The sequence below is a fragment of the Oncorhynchus gorbuscha genome, linkage group LG18 (genome assembly GCF_021184085.1).
Source record: "Oncorhynchus gorbuscha isolate QuinsamMale2020 ecotype Even-year linkage group LG18, OgorEven_v1.0, whole genome shotgun sequence".
Lineage (NCBI taxonomy): Eukaryota > Metazoa > Chordata > Actinopteri > Salmoniformes > Salmonidae > Oncorhynchus > Oncorhynchus gorbuscha.
Genome location: NC_060190.1, coordinates 66,513,638 through 66,535,103, shown reverse-complemented (window position 1 = coordinate 66,535,103; position 21,466 = coordinate 66,513,638). Strand labels below are relative to the sequence as shown.

Genomic DNA, 21,466 nt, shown 5'->3' with positions numbered 1-21,466 from the left:
CGGCTACGCATGCCACTCCTTAATGTCAATATGCCTTGTCCATTGCTGTTCTGGTTAGTGATTGTCTTATTTCACTGTAGAGCCTCTAGCCCTGCTCAATATACCTTAGCCAACCCTTTAGTTCCACCTCCCACACATCCGATGACATCACCTGGTTTACATGATGTTTCTAGAGACAATATCACTCTCATCATCACTCAATGCCTAGGACTACCTCCACTGTATTCACATCCTACCATACCTTTGTCTGTACATTATGCCTTGAATCTATTCTATCGCGCCCAGAAACCTGGTCCTTTTACTCTCTATTCCGGATGTACTAGACGACCAGTTCCTATAGCCTTTAGCCGTACCCTTGTCCTCCTCTGTTCCTCTGTTGATGTAGAGGTTAATCCAGGCCCTGTAGTGCCTAGCTCCACTCCTATTCCCCAGGTGCTCTCATTTGTTGACTTCTTTAACCGTAAAATCCTTGGTTTCATGCATGTTAACATTAGAAGCCTCCTCCCTAAGTTTGTTTTATTCACTGCTTTAGCACACTCTGCCGACCCAGATTTCCTAGCCGTGTCTGAATCCTGTTTTAGGAAGACAACCAAAAACCCTGAAATTTCCATCCCTAACTATAACATTTTCCGACAAGATAGAACTGCCAAAGAGGGCGGTGCTGCAATCTACTGCAGAGAGCCTGCAGAGTTCTGTCTTACTATTTAGGTCTGTACCCAAACAATTCAAGCTTCTACTTTTACAGTCTCTCACTGTTGCCGCTTGCTATAGACCACCCTCTGCCCCTAGCTGTGCCCCGGACACCATATGTGAACTGATTGCCCCCCATCTATCTTCAGAGCTCGTGCTTCTAGATTACCTAAACTGGGACATGCTTAACACCCCGGCCATCCTACAATCTAAGCTTGATGCCCTCAATTTCACACAAATTATCACTGAACCTACCAGATACAACCCCAAATCCGTAAACATGGGCACCCTCATAGATATCATTCTAACCAACCTTCCCTCCAAATACACCTCTGCTGTTTTCAACCAAGATCTCAGCAATCACTAACTCATTGACTGCATCCGTAATGGGTCTGAGGTCAAACGACCACCCCTCATCACTGTCAAACACTCCCTAAAACACTTCAGTGAGCAGGCCTTTCTAATCGACCTGGCCAGGGTATCCTGGAAAGATACCTGGTTAAATAAAGGATCCTTGCAAAGAGGGCTTCACTCACCTTGTGCGTACATGCATCTGTATCAGAAGCTTGGCGTGATTGGGTGTGTGAGCATATAGGGGTTGAATTGTATTTATTTATTTATTTATTTCACCGTCCTGTCCCTTGATGTCTAAAGGAATAATAGGAAGAGAAAGATCACTGAGTCAGCATTCTTTCCTTATACAAAGCCGCTGCTCAGTATGCTCAACATTTATTGTATGTTCTGTACCATACATGCAACACAAACACAAACACACACACATGGCTGGAGACCAGCCAAAGCAAGGTGAGCCACACATTCCCATTATCATCATGAGTCTATGAACCTAACTGTTGATGGGGGGAATTCAGACAACATTCCTGGGATGCCTGGGCAGGTATGTGGGATTTTCTGCTGTCTGCGACTTCTACGTCCAGATCGCCACCTTCCAGATCGCCACCCAGCCCAGCCACCGGTCCACCCACCCAGTAGAACAGAGTAGTGAGGGAGCAGAGGGATCAAATAATCTGGTGGACAGACAATATCAGTTTACCACCAGATGTAATTGACATGCTGGCCTGGGTCTGTGGTAGACAGAGCTCTTCACTAGTTACATTCTCAGGCCTACCTCTGATGGGATGTTCCATTAGGTCTGCTGCTCCAAGGTCGAGGTCATTCCCTAATAGATTTTCGTTCTCTCTCAGCTCGCCTGTCAATCTCCCCTGAGATGCAGTAAATGTGACAGGTGCTTAAATCCAAGGCCTTTTTCCTCCTCAACCTTATCTCCTCATCATAACCATAAGGTCCTGGACACACACACACACACACACACACACACACACACACACACACACACACACACACACACACACACACACACACACACACACACACACACACACACACACACACACACACACACACACACACACACATCTGCATCTGGTTGTGGTTAGCTCCAGTGATGTATCCCAGATCCTTCTAATCTGCTTTGGGTGGAACTATTGACACCAGTTGGCACTGAACACACAATTTATATGTGAAGGTTTCTCCTCTATATGCGTCCTCTCACTTTCAATATGTCGTGCTAGATAAAACTATCAGAGCTGCAACTGAGAAGAGCACTTATCTTGATTGCAAGGATGACGTACACTAAAATGTATGCACTCACTGGACATTAAGGCCAGGCACCAGATTTATCAGACTGAAACTTTCCCAGTTAAAAGTATACATAAATACATTATATTTTTGTATTACAAGTTTTATACATTTTAAAATGAAAATATGCAAAGGAGACAAAACCTTAAATACCTCCTTCTGCAACTGGATCCTGGACTTCCAGGTAGTAAGGGTAACAACAACATCTGCCACACTGGGGACCCCTCAGGGGTGTGTGCTTTATCCCTTCCTGTACTCCCTGTTCAGCCACGACTGTGTGGCCAAGCACGACTCCAACACCATCCAGAGATGTTCGATCGGGTTCAAGTCCGGGCTCTGGCTGGGCCACTCAAGGACATTCAGAGACTTGTCCCGAACCACTCCTGCGTTGTCTTGGCTGTGTGCTTAGTATTGTTGTCCTGGTGGACGGTGAACCTTCACCTCAGTCTGAGGTCCTGAGCACTCTGTGACCGGTTTTCATCAAGGATCTCTCTGTACACCGCTCTGTTCATCTTTCCCTCTATCCTGACTAGTCTACTAGTCCCTGCCGCTGAAAAACATCCCCACAGTATGATGCTGCCACCACCATGCTTCACCGTAGGGATAGTGCCAGGTTTCCTCCAGACATGACGCTTGGCATTCAGGCAAAAGAGTTCAATCTTGGTGTCATCAGACTAGAGAATCTTGTTTCTCATGGTCTGAGAGTCCTTTAGGTGACTTTTGCCAAACTCAAAGTGGGCTGTCATGTGCCCTTTGCTGAGGATTGGCTTCCGTCTGGCCACTCTACCAAAAAGGCTGCAGAGATTGTTGTCCTTCTGGAAGGTTCTCCCTTCTCCACAGAGGAACTCTGGAGCTTTGTCAGAGTGACCATTGGGTTCTTGGTCTGTCAGAGGCCCTTCTCCCCTGTTTGCTCAGTTTTGGCCGGGCGGCCAGCTCTGGGAAGAGTCTTGGTGGTTCCAAACTTCTTCCATTTAAGAATGATGGAAGCCACTGTGTTCTTGGAACCTTCAATGCTGCAGAATTTTTTTGTACCCTTCCCCAGGCCTATGTCTCGACACAATCCTGTCTCTGAGCTCTACGGACAATTCCTTCGACCTCATGGCTTGGTTTTTTCTCTGACATGCTTTGTTATTATGGGGTATTGTGTATAGATTGATGAAGAAAAAAACAATTTAATACATTTTAGAATAAGGCTGTAACGTGACAAAATATGGAAAAGGTAAAGGGGTTTGAATACGTTCCGAATGCACTGTATATACGAGGCGGTGTCAGAGGAAGGCCCAAAAAATTGTCAAAGACTCCAGTCACCCAAGTCATAGACTGTTCTCTCTGCTACCGCACAGCAAGCGGTAAAGGAGCGCCAAGTCTAGATCCAAAAGGCTCCTTAACAGCTTCTACCCCCAATCCATAAGACTGCTGAACAGTTAATCAGATGGCCATTTAATCAAATTACTATTTACATTGACACCTGTGCATCGATAATAAACAGCCAGTAGCAGCAGTTTAAAAACAAAGGGGTGGGGGGGGGCTTTCATTTCTTCAAATGGCCATTTGATTAATATTATACTACAGTGTCATGTCCTACAGTATAATTAATGTGTCATGTCATAGAGTATAATTCCTGTGTCATGTCATAGAGTATACCTGCTGTGTCATGTCCTACAGTATACCTGCTGAGTCATGTCCTACAGTATAATTCCTGTGTCATGTCATAGAGTAAACCCGCTGAGTCATGTGCTACAGTATAATTCCTGTGGCATGTCATAGAGTATACCTGCTGTGTCATGTCCTACAGTATAATTCCTGTGTCATGTCCTACAGTATACCTGCTGAGTCATGTCCTACAGTATAATTCATGTGTCATGTCCTACAGTATAATTAATGTGTCATGTCCTACAGTATAATTAATGTGTCATGTCATAGAGTATAATTCCTGTGTCATGTCCTACAGTATAATTAATGTGTCATGTCATAGAGTATAATTCCTGTGTCATGTCCTACAGTATAATCCATGTGTCATGTCCTACAGTATAATTCATGTCTGTAATCATGTCATAGTATAATTCCTGTGTATAATTAATGTGTCATGTCATGTCATAGAGTATAATTAATGTGTCATGTCAGTATAATTCCTGTGTCATGTCCTACAGTAATCCTGCTGTCATGTCCTACAGTATAATTAATGTGTCATGTCATAGAGTATAATTCCTGTGTCATGTCCTACAGTATAATTAATGTGTCATGTCATAGAGTATAATTCCTGTGTCATGTCCTACAGTATAATTAATGTGTCATGTCATAGAGTATAATTCCTGTGTCATGTCCTACAGTATAATTCCTGCTGTCATGTCCTACAGTAATCCTGCTGTCATGTCCTACAGTATAATTCATGTGTCATGTCCTACAGTATAATTCCTGTGTCATGTCCTACAGTATACCTGCTGAGTCATGTAATACAGTATACCTGCTGTGTCATGTCCTACAGTATAATTCCTGCTGTCATGTCCTACAGTAATCCTGCTGTCATGTCCTACAGTATAATTTATGTGTCATGTCATACAGTATAATTCCTGTGTCATGTCATAGAGTATGCCTGCTGTGTCATGTCCTACAGTATAATTCATGTGTCATGTCCTACAGTATAATCCATGTGTCATGTCCTACAGTATAATTAATGTGTCATGTCATAGAGTATAATTCCTGTGTCATGTCCTACAGTATAATTAATGTGTCATGTCATAGAGTATAATTCCTGTGTCATGTCCTACAGTAATCCTGCTGTCATGTCCTACAGTATAATTCATGTGTCATGTCCTACAGTATAATTCCTGTGTCATGTCCTACAGTATACCTGCTGAGTCATGTAATACAGTATACCTGCTGTGTCATGTCCTACAGTATAATTCCTGCTGTCATGTCCTACAGTAATCCTGCTGTCATGTCCTACAGTATAATTTATGTGTCATGTCATACAGTATAATTCCTGTGTCATGTCATAGAGTATGCCTGCTGTGTCATGTCCTACAGTATAATTCATGTGTCATGTCCTACAGTATAATCCATGTGTCATGTCCTACAGTATAATCCATGTGTCATGTCCTACAGTATAATTCATGTGTCATGTCCTACAGTATAATTCATGTGTCATGTCCTACAGTATAATTCATGTGTCATGTCCTACAGTATAATTCCTGTGTCATGTCCTACAGTATAATTAATGTGTCATGTCATAGAGTATAATTCCTGTGTCATGTCCTAAAGTATAATTAATGTGTCATGACATAGAGTATAATTCCTGTGTCATGTCCTACAGTATAATTCCTGCTGTCATGTCCTACAGTAATCCTGCTGTCATGTCCTACAATATAATTCATGTGTCATGTCCTACAGTATAATTCCTGTGTCATGTCCTACAGTATAATTCCTGCTGTCATGTCCTACAGTATACCTGCTGTGTCATGTAATACAGTATACCTGCTGTGTCATGTCCTACAGTAATCCTGCTGTCATGTCCTACAGTAATCCTGCTGTCATGTCCTACAGTATAATTCATGTGTCATGTCATAGAGTATAATTCCTGTGTCATGTCATAGAGTATGCCTGCTGTGTCATGTCCTACAGTAATCCTGCTGTCCTGTCCTACAGTAATCCTGCTGTCATGTCCTACAGTATAATTCATGTGTCATGTCATACAGTATAATTCCTGTGTCATGTCATAGAGTATGCCTGCTGTGTCATGTCCTACAGTATACCTGCTGTGTCATGTCCTACAGTATACCTGCTGTGTCATGTCCTACAGTATAACTGCTGTGTCATGTCCTACAGTATATCTGCTGTGTCATGTCCTACAGTATACCTGCTGTGTCATGTAATACAGTATACCTGCTGTGTCATGTCCGACAGTATACTTGCTGTGTTCTGTAATCCAGGACAGATACAAAGTAAGAGGACAGGCAGGCAGGAGAGAAGCTGTTATGCAGGTGAATGAGGACCCAAAAGCGACTTAACAGAAACAGAGTCTTTATTCCAGTCTTTAACAAAAACGATAATCCTGGATATTATCTCAGGTAAAGTCAAAACAGGAAAACTGAAATCCTCTAGTCAGTAGAGGGGAACAACTGGAGATGCGACCACAGACTGCAGGTCGCTTCGGGAAGGCGCAGGCCGTAGCTGATATAGATACCTGCTCACACGCAGCATCTGAAGAAGGCAAAAACACGACAGGGTGGAACAAGGACACAGAACAGCAAACATCAAACAAGGATCCGACAAGGACAGAAGCGGAAACAGAGGGAGAAATAGGGACTCTAATCAGAGGGCAAAATAGGGGACAGGTGTGAAAGAGTAAATGAGGTAGTTAGGAGAATGAGAAACAGCTGGGAGCAGGAACGGAACGATAGAGAGAGAGAGCAAGAGAGGGGGAGGGGGATAGAAAGAGGGAAAAAACCTAATAAGACCAGCAGGGGGAAACGAATAGAAGAGGGAGCACCGGGACAAGACATGACAATCTATGACAAAACATGACAGTACCCCCCCACTCACCGAGCGCCTCCTGGCGCACTCGAGGAGGAACCCTGGCGGCAACGGAGGAAATCATCAATCAACGAACGGTCCAGCACGTCCCGAGATGGAACCCAACTCCTCTCCTCAGGACCGTAACCCTCCCAATCCACTAAGTACTGGTGACCACGTCCCCGAGTACGCATGTCCATGATCTTCCGTACCTTGTAAATAGGTGCGCCCTCGACAAGAACGGGGGGGAGACGAACGGGGGCGCGAAGAAAAGGCTTGACACAGGAGACATGGAAGACAGGGTGGACGCGACGAAGATGTCGCGGAAGAAGCAGTCGCACTGCGACAGGATTGACGACCTGAGAAACACGGAACGGACCAATGAACCGCGGAGTCAACTTGCGAGAAGCTGTCGTAAGGGGAAGGTTACGAGTGGAAAGCCACACTCTCTGACCGCGACAATACCTAGGACTCTTAATCCTACGTTTATTGGCGGCTCTCACAGTCTGCGCCCTATAACGGCAAAGTGCAGACCTGACCCTCCTCCAGGTGCGCTCACAACGTTGGACAAAAGCCTGAGCGGAGGGAACGCTGGACTCGGCGAGCTGGGACGAGAACAGAGGAGGCTGGTACCCAAGACTACTCTGAAAAGGAGATAGCCCGGTAGCAGACGAAGGAAGCGAGTTGTGAGCGTATTCTGCCCAGGGGAGCTGTTCTGCCCAAGACGCAGGGTTTCGAAAAGAAAGGCTGCGTAATATGCGACCAATCGTCTGATTTGCCCGTTCTGCTTGACCGTTAGACTGGGGATGAAAACCGGAAGAGAGACTGACGGAAGCACCAATCAAACGACAGAACTCCCTCCAAAACTGTGACGTGAATTGCGGACCTCTGTCCGAAACGGCGTCTAACGGGAGGCCATGAATTCTGAACACATTCTCAATGATGATTTGTGCCGTCTCCTTAGCGGAAGGAAGCTTAGCGAGGGGAATAAAATGAGCCGCCTTAGAGAACCTATCGACAACCGTAAGAATCACAGTCTTCCCCGCAGACGAAGGCAGACCGGTAATAAAGTCTAAGGCGATGTGAGACCATGGTCGAGAAGGAATGGGAAGCGGTCTGAGACGACCGGCAGGAGGAGAGTTACCTGACTTAGTCTGTGCGCAGTCCGAACAAGCAGCCACGAAACGGCGCGTGTCACGCTCCTGAGTAGGCCACCAAAACCGCTGTCGAATAGAAGCAAGCGTACCCCGAACGCCGGGGTGGCCAGCTAACTTGGCAGAGTGAGCCCACTGAAGAACAGCCAGACGAGTAGAGACAGGAACGAAAAGAAGGTTACTAGGACAAGCGCGCGGCGACGCAGTGTGAGTGAGTGCTTGCTTTACCTGTCTCTCAATTCCCCAGACAGTCAACCTGACAACACGCCCTTCAGGGAGAATCCCCTCGGGTCGGTAGAAGCTACAGAAGAACTAAAGAGACGGGATAAGGCATCAGGCTTGGTGTTCTTATTTCCCGGGCGATAAGACATAACGAACTCGAAACGAGCGAAAAACAACGCCCAACGAGCTTGACGTGCATTGAGTCGTTTGGCAGAACGGATGTACTCAAGGTTCTTATGGTCAGTCCAAACGACAAAAGGGACGGTCGCCCCCTCCAACCACTGTCGCCATTCGCCTAGGGCTAAGCGGATGGCGAGCAGTTCGCGGTTACCCACATCATAGTTGCATTCCGATGGCGACAGGCGAAGAGAAAAATACGCGCAAGGATGGACCTTATCGTCAGAATGGAAGCGCTGGGACAGAATGGCTCCCACGCCCATCTCTGAAGCGTCAACCTCGACAATGAATTGTTTAGTGACGTCAGGAATAACAAGGATAGGAGCGGACGTAAAACGCTTCTTGAGGAGATCAAAAGCTCCCTGGGCGGAACCGGACCACTTAAAGCACGTCTTGACAGAAGTAAGGGCTGTGAGAGGGGCTGCCACTTGACCGAAATTACAAATGAAACGCCGATAGAAATTCGCGAAACCGAGAAAGCGCTGCAACTCGACACGTGACTTAGGGACGGGCCAATCGCTGACAGCCTGGACCTTAGAGGGATCCATCTGAATGCCTTCAGCGGAAATAACAGAACCGAGAAATGTGACAGAGGAGACATGAAAGGCGCACTTCTCAGCCTTCACATAGAGACAATTCTCTAAAAGGAGCTGGAGTACACGTCGAACGTGCTGAACATGAATCTCGAGTGACGGTGAAAAAATCAGGATATCGTCAAGGTAAACGAAAACAAAGATGTTCAGCATGTCTCTCAGTACATCATTAACTAATGCCTGAAAGACAGCTGGAGCATTAGCGAGACCGAACGGCAGAACCCGGTATTCAAAATGCCCTAACGGAGTGTTAAACGCCGTTTTCCACTCGTCCCCCTCTCTGATGCGCACGAGATGGTAAGCGTTACGAAGGTCCAACTTAGTAAAGAACCTGGCTCCCTGCAGAATCTCGAAGGCTGATGACATAAGGGGAAGCGGATAACGATTCTTAACCGTTATGTCATTCAGCCCTCGATAATCCACGCAGGGGCGCAGGGTACCGTCCTCTTCTTAACAAAAAAAAAAACCCGCTCCGGTGGGAGAGGAAGAAGGCACCACGGTACCGGCGTCGAGAGAAACAGACAGATAATCTTCGAGAGCCTTACGTTCGGGAGCCGACAGAGAGTATAGTCTACCCCGAGGGGGAGTGGTCCCCGGAAGGAGATCAATACTACAATCATACGACCGGTGAGGAGGAAGGGAGTTGGCTCTGGACCGACTGAAGACCGTGCGCAGATCATGATATTCCTCCGGCACTCCTGTCAAATCACCAGGTTCCTCCTGAGAAGAGGGGACAGAAGAAACAGGAGGGATAGCAGACATTAAACACTTCACATGACAAGAAACGTTCCAGGATAGGATAGAATTACTAGACCAATTAATAGAAGGATTATGACATACTAGCCAGGGATGACCCAAAACAACAGGTGTAAAAGGTGAACGAAAAATCAAAAAGGAAATGGTCTCACTGTGGTTACCAGATACTGTGAGGGTTAAAGGTAGTGTCTCACATATGATACTGGGGAGAAGACTACCATCTAAGGCGAACATGGGCGTGGGCTCCCCTAACTGTCTGAGAGGAATGTCATGTTTCCGAGCCCATGCTTCGTCCATAAAACAACCCTCAGCCCCAGAGTCTATCAAGGCACTGCAGGAAGCTGCCGAACCGGTCCAGCGTAGATGGACCGACAAGGTAGTACAGGATCTTGATGGAGAGACCTGAGTAGTAGCGCTCACCAGTAGCCCTCCGCTTACTGATGAGCTCTGGCTTTTACTGGACATGAAATGACAAAATGTCCAGCAGAACCGCAATAGAAGCAAAGGCGGTTGGTGATTCTCCGTTCCCTCTCCTTAGTCGAGATGCGAATACCTCCCAGCTGCATGGGCTCAGTCTCTGAGCCGGTGGGAGGAAATGGTTGAGATGCGGAGAGGGGGAACACCGTTAACGCGAGCTCTCTTCCACGAGCTCGGTGACGAAGATCTACCCGTCGTTCTATGCGGATGGCGAGTGCAATCAAAGAATCCACGCTGGAGGGAACCTCCCGGGAGAGAATCTCATCTTTAACCTCAGCGTGGAGTCCCTCCAGAAAACGAGCGAGCGACGCCGGCTCGTTCCAGTCACTGGAGGCAGCAAGAGTGCGAAACTCTATAGAGTAATCCGTTATGGATCGATCACCTTGACATAGGGAAGCCAGGGCCCTGGAAGCCTCCTTCCCCAAAAACTGAACGATCAAAAACCCGTATCATCTCCTCTTTAAAGTTCTGATACTCGTTAGTACACTCAGCCCTTGCCTCCCAGATAGCTGTGCCCCACTCCCGAGCCCGTCCAGTAAGGAGTGATATGACGTAAGCGATCCGAGCTCTCTCTCTTGAGTATGTGTTGGGCTGGAGAGAGAACACAATATCACACTGGGTGAGAAAGGAGCGGCACTCAGTGGGCTGTCCAGAGTAACATGGTGGGTTATTAACCCTAGGTTCCGGAGACTCGGAAGACCAGGAAGTAGCTGGTGGCACGAGACGAAGACTCTGAAACTGTCCTGAGAGGTCGGAGACCTGAGCGGCCAGGGTCTCAACGGCATGACGAGCAGCAGACAATTCCTGCTCGTGTCTGCCGAGCATCGCTCCCTGGATCTCGACGGCTGAGTTGCGAGAATCCGTAGTCGCTGGGTCCATTCTTGGTCGGATCCTTCTGTTATGCAGGTGAATGAGGACCCAAAAGCGACTTAACAGAAACAGAGTCTTTATTCCAGTCTTTAACAAAAACGATAATCCTGGATATTATCTCAGGTAAAGTCAAAACAGGAAAACTGAAATCCTCTAGTCAGTAGAGGGGAACAACTGGAGATGCGACCACAGACTGCAGGTCGCTTCGGGAAGGCGCAGGCCGTAGCTGATATAGATACCTGCTCACACGCAGCATCTGAAGAAGGCAAAAACACGACAGGGCGGAACAAGGACACAGAACAGCAAACATCAAACAAGGATCCGACAAGGACAGAAGCGGAAACAGAGGGAGAAATAGGGACTCTAATCAGAGGGCAAAATAGGGGACAGGTGTGAAAGAGTAAATGAGGTAGTTAGGAGAATGAGGAACAGCTGGGAGCAGGAACGGAACGATAGAGAGAGAGAGCGAGAGAGAGGGAGGGGGATAGAAAGAGGGAAAAAACATAATAAGACCAGCAGGGGGAAACGAATAGAAGAGGGAGCACCGGGACAAGACATGACAATCTATGACAAAACATGACAGAAGCAGACCCATCTCTACTCAGTGTGTCCCTCCCTCCTAGTCTCCTGATCTCCAGTCATATGTTATGCAGGGGCATGCTTTACTGTATATTTGGCGCTCCTGATGTTTCTCATTCACCCTATTTGAAACAACAGACACCAGCCGTTTTTAACAGCAGTGAGTTTAGCCACAAGGAATTTTGCAGCGCAGAAGACGTTTTTTCTCTTTTTTTGTTTTATGTTAAACAGCCAGAAAACGTTTAAATTATCCCATAATACTCTTTACTTACAATGGGAATTTTCTCTGAGACAGAAAATGCTGAAATGGGGATATGTATTTTTAAGATGATTGTTGGATCCAGTGATCGTTCTAAAACACAATTACATGAAATGTCCATCTTGCAAAACAAACCACAAGCACTATTTAATGTAACATAAGACTGTAATTATTCCAGTATAAAAGTGATTTATTTCATGTCATGTTTTGATATCATTTTAACGGCGGAGAGCATGTACCTCAGCTGTATATTTATCAACTCTCCTCGGCCTGATTAGTCTTAAGCAGACCATGCAGATATTAAGTGTCATGCTATTTCAATATTACAATATATATTGTAGGTTTCTCAATGTTTGCTAACTTTACTGTCGTTTATTTTATTCCTCGTTGCCAGCTGGAGATGTTGTAGATTTTTTTTTATCTCTGTCTGTGGGTTAAAGGAGAATTTAGCTTTTTTACAACCAAATCTCTATTTTGATGTAAATGGTATTTTATAGAAGGGTCCAGACACTTTTTTTGCAATTTCACTTGTTTTTGAGAAACTTGACCCAACCAGCGAGTCACTTACTCATCCTCTTTGTGCAGAATGGGGGATCCGAAGGAAAAAAAACATGAACAAATGCTTCAAAAAACACCCACATATGTAGCTTTAGAAACAGAGAGGTCTCAGCATAGCGATGCACATCTTTAGATGTTGCTTTTGCAACTCAAGCTGTTTTGGAAGTTTTGGATGGATGTCTGCCTGTCACACAGAGGCATCATGCCCATAGGAGGCACAGGGGCACATGCCCATAGGAGGCACAGGGGCACATGCCCATAGGAGGCACAGGGGCACATGCCCATAGGAGGCACAGGAGCACATGCCCATAGGAGGCACAGGGGCACATGCCCATAGGAGGCACAGGGGCACATGCCCATAGGAGGCACAGGGGCACATGCCCATAGGAGGCACAGAGGCACATGCCCATAGGAGGCACATGCCCATAGGAGGCACAGGGGCACATGCCCATTGGAGGCACAGGGGCACATGCCCATAGGAGGCACAGGGGCACATGCCCATAGGAGGCACAGTGGCACATGCCCATAGGAGGCACATGCCCATAGGAGGCACATGCCCATAGGAGGCACATGCCCATAGGAGGCACAGGGGCACATGCCCATAGGAGGCACAGTGGCACATGCCCATAGGAGGCACATGCCCATAGGAGGCACATGCCCATAGGAGGCACATGCCCATAGGAGGCACAGGGGCACATGCCCATAGGAGGCACAGGGGCACATGCCCATAGGAGGCACATGCCCATAGGAGGCACATGCCCATAGGAGGAACAGGGGCACATGCCCATAGGAGGCACAGGGGCACATGCCCATAGGAGGCACAGGGGCACATGCCCATAGGAGGCACAGGGGCACATGCCCATAGGAGGCACAGGGGCACATGCCCATAGGAGTCACAGGGGCACATGCCCATAGGAGGCACAGGGGCACATGCCCATAGGAGTCACAGGGGCACATGCCCATAGGAGGCACAGGGGCACATGCCCATAGGAGGCACAGGGGCATATGCCCCCTCAGATTTGTCCCCTCCAAACAAATGTTTCTCTGTAATACTACTAGCCACCTGGCAATTGTATGAAGTTGTCTTTAGCTAGCCCAGATATGTTCCCAATCCACCAAACTCATAACTACTGTACCTACCAAGAAGGCATTTCAGGCTGTCTATCAATGTATAGTATCTAGCTTGTCCAACTCTCTTAGCTGGCATACCTGCTCGCAAGGTTGGTTGACTAACCCTAACCCAGATTTTTACACTGATGTAGAGAAGCATATTTAGTTTCTTTAAAAAAAACACCAGTCAGTAGGATACAGACAGCTCTAAAGGTGTACTTTGATATGCAGACAAATAAGCATATTTTACATAGAATTAAGCTTAATAACCTCTCTAGGCTAGATGGGATGCTACCGTCCCACATGACCAACATCCAGTGAAAGTGCAGGGCTCCAAATTCAAACTACAGAATGGTAAATATTTAACATTCTTGAAAATATACATGCAATATGTCAAATTAATGCGTAACTTCTTGTTAATCCAGCCACCGTGTCCAATTTCAAAAAGGCTTTACGGCGAAAGCAAACCATGCGATTATCTGAGGACAGCACCCCATCAAACAAACACATGACAATCACATTTCAACCCGCCAGGCGTGACACAAAACTCAGAAATAACTATATAATTCATGCCTTACCTTTGAAGATCTTCTTCTGTTGGCACTCTAAAATGTCCCATAAACATCACAAATGGTCCTTTAGTTCGATAATGTTCTTCTAATATCCATAAAAACTAAGTTTAGCTGGCGCGCATCAGTCAATAATCCACTCAGTTTCCCTCCGTCGAAATGCATACAAAATTAATCCCAAACGTTACTAATAAACTTATCCAAACAAGTCAAACAACATTTATAATCATTCCTTTGGTATCCTAATACACAAATAAACTATCAAATGTAAGACGGAGAATCGTTATTGTCTTTACCGGAGATAAACAACGAAGAACGCGCTTTCCTCCACGTGCTCGGAATCACTAAAGCCAAAATGGGCGCCACCTAGAAAAACTACAATTTCCGTGTCATAGTGGAAGCCCTATAAACTGCAATTTGGGAGCACGTGGGCTTATAATTAAAGTTCAAGCTATTAAAAACAGTGGTAAAGCAGGGAGGGGGGGGGGGGGGTTGTCCTTGGGGTTTCGCCTGCCATATCAGTTCTGTTATACTCACAGACATAATTTTAACAGTTTTAGAAACTTTAGTGTTTTCTAACTAAATCTACCAATTATATGCATATCCTAGCTTCTGGGCCTGAGAAACAGGCAGTTTTCTTTGGGCACTTTTACATCCGGATGTGAAAATACTGCCCCCAATCCCAAAGAAGTTAATGGTGGCTCTAGATTGCAGGGAAAAGATTTTTGCTCCAACTTCCATACAGGGGGCCGAGTCCCCCCCACTGGACCACCCCAAGTCTTCCTCACATACTTTGTGCCCCATCAGATTTTTGGGGTAAATGACGCCCCTGTAATATTACTGTGTATGTCTATCTCTCTCTCTCTGTCTGTGTCTGTCTGTGTGTATATGTTTCTCTCCTATGACCTTGGACCTGCTAGGGACTTGTGCAATGCCTAACTTACCCCTGCCAAGCGCTAGAAACAGAGCAGGCAGACAGTGACGCGACACCACCACGGTCCCATTCAAATGACCAAGAGTGCTAATCTCAGCGCGGATGTGATGAATGCCACATGTCAGCTGGTGACGGCGTGTCCTCTGAACCCAGCGTCTCCAGTATCCCCTCGGCCCGCTGCACCTGCCAGCAGCACTACGGGGCAGAACGGGAGTGATGTCTGGGCCCGGTGAGGAACCGCTGGCTGGCGACTCACCAGCTGATGACCAGAGCTGACAACAGGGCTGCTCAGACTAGTCGGCCTGGGTTTTTATGAAGATGGATGACCTTTCACTGCTCTCACACTATTGAATGTGGTGTGTGTGTGTGTGTGTGTGTGTGTGTGTGTGTGTGTGTGTGTGTGTGTGTGTGTGTGTGTGTGTGTGTGTGTGTGTGTGTGTGTGTGTGTGTGTGTGTGTGTGTGTGTGTGTGTGTGTGTGTGTGTGTGTGTGTGTGTGTGTGTGTGTGTGTGGGAGCACTACTGTAGCTGCTCTGTGTCTGTTCTGGGTGGGCTGAACAGACACTGCTGAGAGAAAGGGATGTTCCTGTCTGTCTGTCTGGGTTAGAGAGGGTTAGTGAGGGTTAGAGAGAGTGAGGGTCAGAGACGGTTAGTGAGGGTTTGTGGGGATTAGCTAGGGTTAGAGGGTGTTAGAGAGGATTAGAGGGGATTAGCGAGGGTTAGAGTGGGTTAGTGAGGGTTGTTGGGGGTTAGAGAGAGTTAGTGGGGTTAGAGAGGGCTAGTGGGGGTTAGTGGGGTTAGAGAGGATTAGAGGGGTTAGAGAGGATTAGAGGGGGTTATTGAGGGTTTAAATATCACTACCACCTGTGTCCTAGTTACAGAGGCACAGAGAGCAACGTGTGTGTGTGTGTGTGTGTGTGTGTGTGTGTGTGTGTGTGTGTGTGTGTGTGTGTGTGTGTGTGTGTGTGTGTGTGTGTGTGTGTGTGTGTGTGTGTGTGTGTGTGTGTGTGTGTGTGTGTGTGTGTGTGTGTGTGTGTGTGTGTGTGTGTGTGCATATGGGAAGCGCGTTCACATTAACAGAAGGAGAAAGGGAAGACATCTTGCACTATATACAGTATCTGTGTGTGGCACTCACACCTGCTAAACTATGATAGTACCATTGAAGAGTTTCCTAAGGGGAAAATCCAGCACTCGGCACATTAACAACTGAGTAGCCCTCTGCTAGATGATCCATGTCACTTTTACAGTTACACATCTCCTGTGTCTCTGTCTGTACTTGAGAGCTACTCACTCACTCACTCATTCACTTCTTCCATCTGGGTAAACATAATATTATACACTTCTATTTCCACATGGACAGATGTTCACCAAAGCTGTTGTGGGGAGGGCTTTTTTATTGAGAAGAGGCTTTCTCCTCTCGATTCAATGGAGCATACCATTAGCGGCAGGAGAAAGGGGAGGGCTCTGGAAAAGTAGTAGAAGTTACAGAAGACTGGGGTCGTTTGTCTGCACCCATCGGAGTGGAAAATGAACAGGACCTATTTCGTAGTGTCCTCTGGGACATTTGGGGTCCAGGTGCTGGATCAACTTTCCCAAGCTGCACGCACAGAGGCCCACCTTGAGAGACAGAGAGAGAAAGACCTCCTGTCATTTTCCCAGCTACGGTGTAAGGATTCTCGTCCTCGTCTGATGAGGAATATGAAGGATCGGACCAAGGTGTAGCGTGGTAAGTATTCATAATACCTTTTAATAAATACGAATACTTGGAAAAAATAAAATAAAAACGACAAACGAACACTTCTGCAAGGTGCAATACACAAAACAGAAAACAACTACCCACAAAACCCATGTGGGCAAGAGTTACCTAAGTATGGTTCTCAATCAGAGAATCAGTCTCTGATTGAGAACCACACCTGGCCAAAAATAAAGAAATACAAAATCATAGAAAAAAAATAACATAGAATGCCCACCCTAGTCACACCCTGGCCTAAACAAAATAGACAATTAAAAGCCTCTCTATGGCCAGGGCGTGACATACGGTTTAACACTAAGATCCTCTCAACCTTTTAATGGACCCATTATCATACCAGAACAAAGCTCTACTCTGTGTCCCAAACCTCCCATCTGCCCTCACACCCCTGAACTCACACATAAATGCACACACACACACACACACACACACACACACACACACACACACACACACACACACACACACACACACACACACACACACACACACACACACACACACACACACACACACACACACACACACACACACACACACACACACCAATCCATGGCAGCAATCCGCCATTAATGACAGATGAGTAATTTGCGACAGGTTTTATTTCCAGATTGTTTCAAAAAATGTTTCCCATGTATCTCAGTTGGTAGAGCATGGCAGCATAACAATGTACTCACTCACTCCTACAGTGAGTTGCTGGTAAAGTCTGGTAAAATGACTAAAATGTAAAACATTATGATGAGTTCACATGGAATTCAAATCTACATGTAACTGGACTGTGGTATGACCAGAATCATTTTTTAAAAATAACTTTACATTTTTATGAACTTGTCCCTCTGGGTTGGTAGGCTGATCCACCCGAGCTTTTTTCGACCGGTGGCCCTAGAAATCTAGAACACTAGAACCCTAGGACACTAGGACACCAGGACATTAGGAAACTAGAACACTAGGACACTAGAACACCACAAGAATTCTTGGACACTAGGACACTAGAGCACCACTAGAACTCTAGGACACTAGAACACTAGGACTGGAGTCACGTTACATGTCTTCCATTACCAGGGCCAGATCAGAGATAATGGGTAGTAGTCTGTTCCCATGTTTATGCCTACTCTTGTCTCGTCCGGCTCCCACACACACACTACATGTTCATGTAGATACAGTTGAAGTCAGAAGTTTACATACACTTAGGTTGGAGTCATTAAAACTCATTTTTCAACCACTCCACAAATTTCTTGTTAACAAACTATAGTTTTGGCAAGTCGGTTAGGACATCTACTTTGTGCATGACAGAAGTCATTTTTCCAACAATTGTTTACAGACAGATTATTTCACTTATAATTCACTGTATCACAATTCCAGTGGGTCAGAAGTTTACATACACTAAGTTGACCTTGCCTTATTGTAAAGATTGTCGTCTTCTTCGGACAAGGAATAGGAAAGATCGGACCAAAATGCAGCGTGGTACGTGTCCATCTTAAATTTATTACTGAACACTGAACACAAAATAACAAAAGTGAAACAACGAAAATCAAAACAGTCCTGCAAGGTGACACAACACAAAACAGGAAACAACTCCCCACAAACACAGGTGGGAACAGGCTACCTAAGTATGGTTCTCAATCAGAGACAACGATAGACAGCTGCCTCTGATTGGGAACCATACCAGGCCAAACACATAGAAATACAACACACAGAACAACCCCAACTCACGCCCTGACCAAACCAAAATAGAGACATAAAAAAGTAACAAAGGTCAGGACGTGACACTTAAACAGCTTGGAAAATTCCAGAAAATGATGTCATGGCTTTAGAAGCTTATGATAGGCTAATTGACATCATTTGAGTCAATTGGAGATGTACCTGTGGATGTATTTCAAGGCCTACCTTCAAACTCAGTGCATCGTTGCTTGACATCATGGGAAAATCAAAAGAAATCAGCCAAGACCTTAGAAAATAAATTGTAGACCTCCACAAGTCTGGTTCATCCTTGGGAGAAATTCCCAAATGCTTGAAGGTACCACGTACATCTGTACAAACAATAGTATGCAAATATAAACACCATGGGACCACGCAGCCGTCATACTCCTCAGGAAGGAGACGTGTTCTGTCTCCTAGAGATTAATGTACTTTGGTGCGAAAAGTGCAAATCAATCCCAGAACAACAGCAAAGGACCTTGTGAAGATGTTGGAGGAAACAGGCACAACAATATCTATATCCACAGTAAAACGAGTCCTATATCGACATAACCTGAAAGGCCGCTCAGCAAGGAAGAAGCCACTGCTTCAAAACCGCCATAAAAAAGCCAGACTACGGTTTGCAACTGCACATGGGGACAAAGATCGTACTTTTTTTGAGAAATGTTCTCTGGTCTGATGAAACAACAATAGAACTGTTTGGCCATAATGAACATTGATATGTTTGAAAGAAAAAGGGTGAGGCTTACAAGCCGAAGAACACCATCCCAACCGTGAACCACGGGGGTGGCAGCATTATGTTGTGGGGGTGCTTTGCTGAAGGAGGTACTGGTGCACTTCACAAAATAGATGGCTTCATGAAGCAGGAAAATTACCTACAGTAAGTGCAGACACTGTGAGTGTTCTTTTGAGGACATACAGTCACTCTTCACTGAGGATGCATATACTAAAAGGACATTGGAGAAGCATGTCAGACAGTGTGATGAAATAGAAAAGGCGCAGACGGATTTGCTTAGCAACAGCCTGAGAATAACATATGGGATCAATAGAAGGAGCAAGTTAGTTGAGTTCCCAGCCTTTGATATTATAGAACAACTCCGCAAGACATTATGCATGTCATTCTGGAGGGCATTGGAAATCAAATGTGTTTTGAATCATCTTGTTGTGTCAGGACAGATTGATCTGGACTACTATTCTTGGTTTCCTTTATTCCCCTCTAGATGTTAGAGATCGGCCATCCCCAATTTCTGCTAGTACATTAACGTCAAGTGATGGTAAATTAAAACAGTCATCTGGGCAAATGCTTGTCCTGCTAGGGATATTGCCATGTGTTTTGGAGAGTTTGGAAGTCAATGCATACAGCATATATGATACATTTGCCATCACAGATAAAGTCATTGGGGCCAATAGTTAGACATATGTGTATGCATCTAAACATTGTTTCTTTAAACAATGGGCTTCCAAGCTAAATTTAAAACATATTTGCAGGTCTTTAATTAATCATAACCAAATATACGAAAGTTGCTAAAGTGTTGACAGTTCAATGCACCCAATGTTTTTAAATGAAATGTATCAGAGGTTAAAGATCTACAATATTTACGTGGAAAATTCAGGGACTTCCTAGGTTTCAATAAAGTAAACCATGCTGTATCAGTCAAATGGCTTGTGATAAATTTGAATAAATACATAACTCAGAAGTCCATGATCTTTGCCAAAGAACTGAATGATACAGTAATATGCCAGAATTTGGACTGGTCAAAACATATTTCTTGTTGATTCTAGGCTTTATTGTTTGGAATATCAACCATTTCAAACTATACGTTATGCAGAGAAAGTGGGTAGTAGTCTGTTCCTGTGTTTATGCCTCCTCTGTCTCGTACCCACCCCCCCACACACACACTACATGTTCATGTTTTTAAATGTATGTCAATTGTAAAGTATTTTGCCTGTAATGTATTTTCCGTTATGTGTCTGACCCCAGTAAGACTAACTGTCACCACGTTGGCGTCAGCTAATGGGGATCCTAATAAATCAAACCCCATACAGGCTTTGGGGTTTTATGATGGCTTATGCTGATATTGTGCAGATATTAGATATTAGATATTAGATATTAGATATTCACGTTGAGACACTTCTTGTAAACCCAGGTTGCATTTCCTGTCTGAGTGTGCGTTCCCTTAGTTACCACGTTACAGCAAGAACAGATATTGTCTATTCCCTGTGTTAGTCTCGCATCACCCACAGTCTGACGGGCACCTCTTAATGTTACTGTTACACAGAATGAAAATGTCTATGGAAATACTCTTCGTGCGTCACTTTTGGGATGTATGTAATTACATTTATATACCATAACTCATAGCAATTCAAAAAGCAAAAACCATAATAACAGCCAGCGAGGGTTTGTATGTCATACAGAGCAACTGAATGTAAACAGAAGATTGGAGTAGCAGGCATCGCTCCACCACAGCTAATGTAAATGTTAGTGGGTAGCGGGGGTGTCGGAGGATTACATTTGGAGCCTAGTTTTATGAGTGGTTGAAGTTATTGTAAGCGGGCACAAGGTTTGTTTTTGTGTGTGTGCTTGGATAATGTTGGCATGACTTTGTGGAGGAAATATGATTTTCCCCCAAAAGGACTGTTACTGTAAGGTTCCTGTGCCAGTTCTAGGATCTTGTTGCCTTGAACTGACTCTCAATAAAATGCTAATCACTTTTGAATATACAGAATAAGGGAAACACCACCATAAATTGTCTTAATAGGGCGTTTGGCCACCACGAGCCAGAACACCACAGTGAACTCTTCCTGGAACTCTTCCATGAGAAATTCTTCCGTTCTTCAACCAGAAATTCCATAATGTGGTGTTTTATTGAGAGTGGTGGAAAACGCTGTCTCAGAATCTCCAAT

General features: G+C 45.4%; 1 protein-coding gene across 8 annotated transcripts in view; it reads left to right on the top strand.

Annotated features, from left to right (window-relative positions):
* Positions 1 to 21,466, top strand: part of LOC124003296 (semaphorin-3F-like) — a 123,754-nt gene that overhangs the window by 63,658 nt on the left and 38,630 nt on the right. The gene's annotated exons all lie outside the window — the stretch shown is intronic.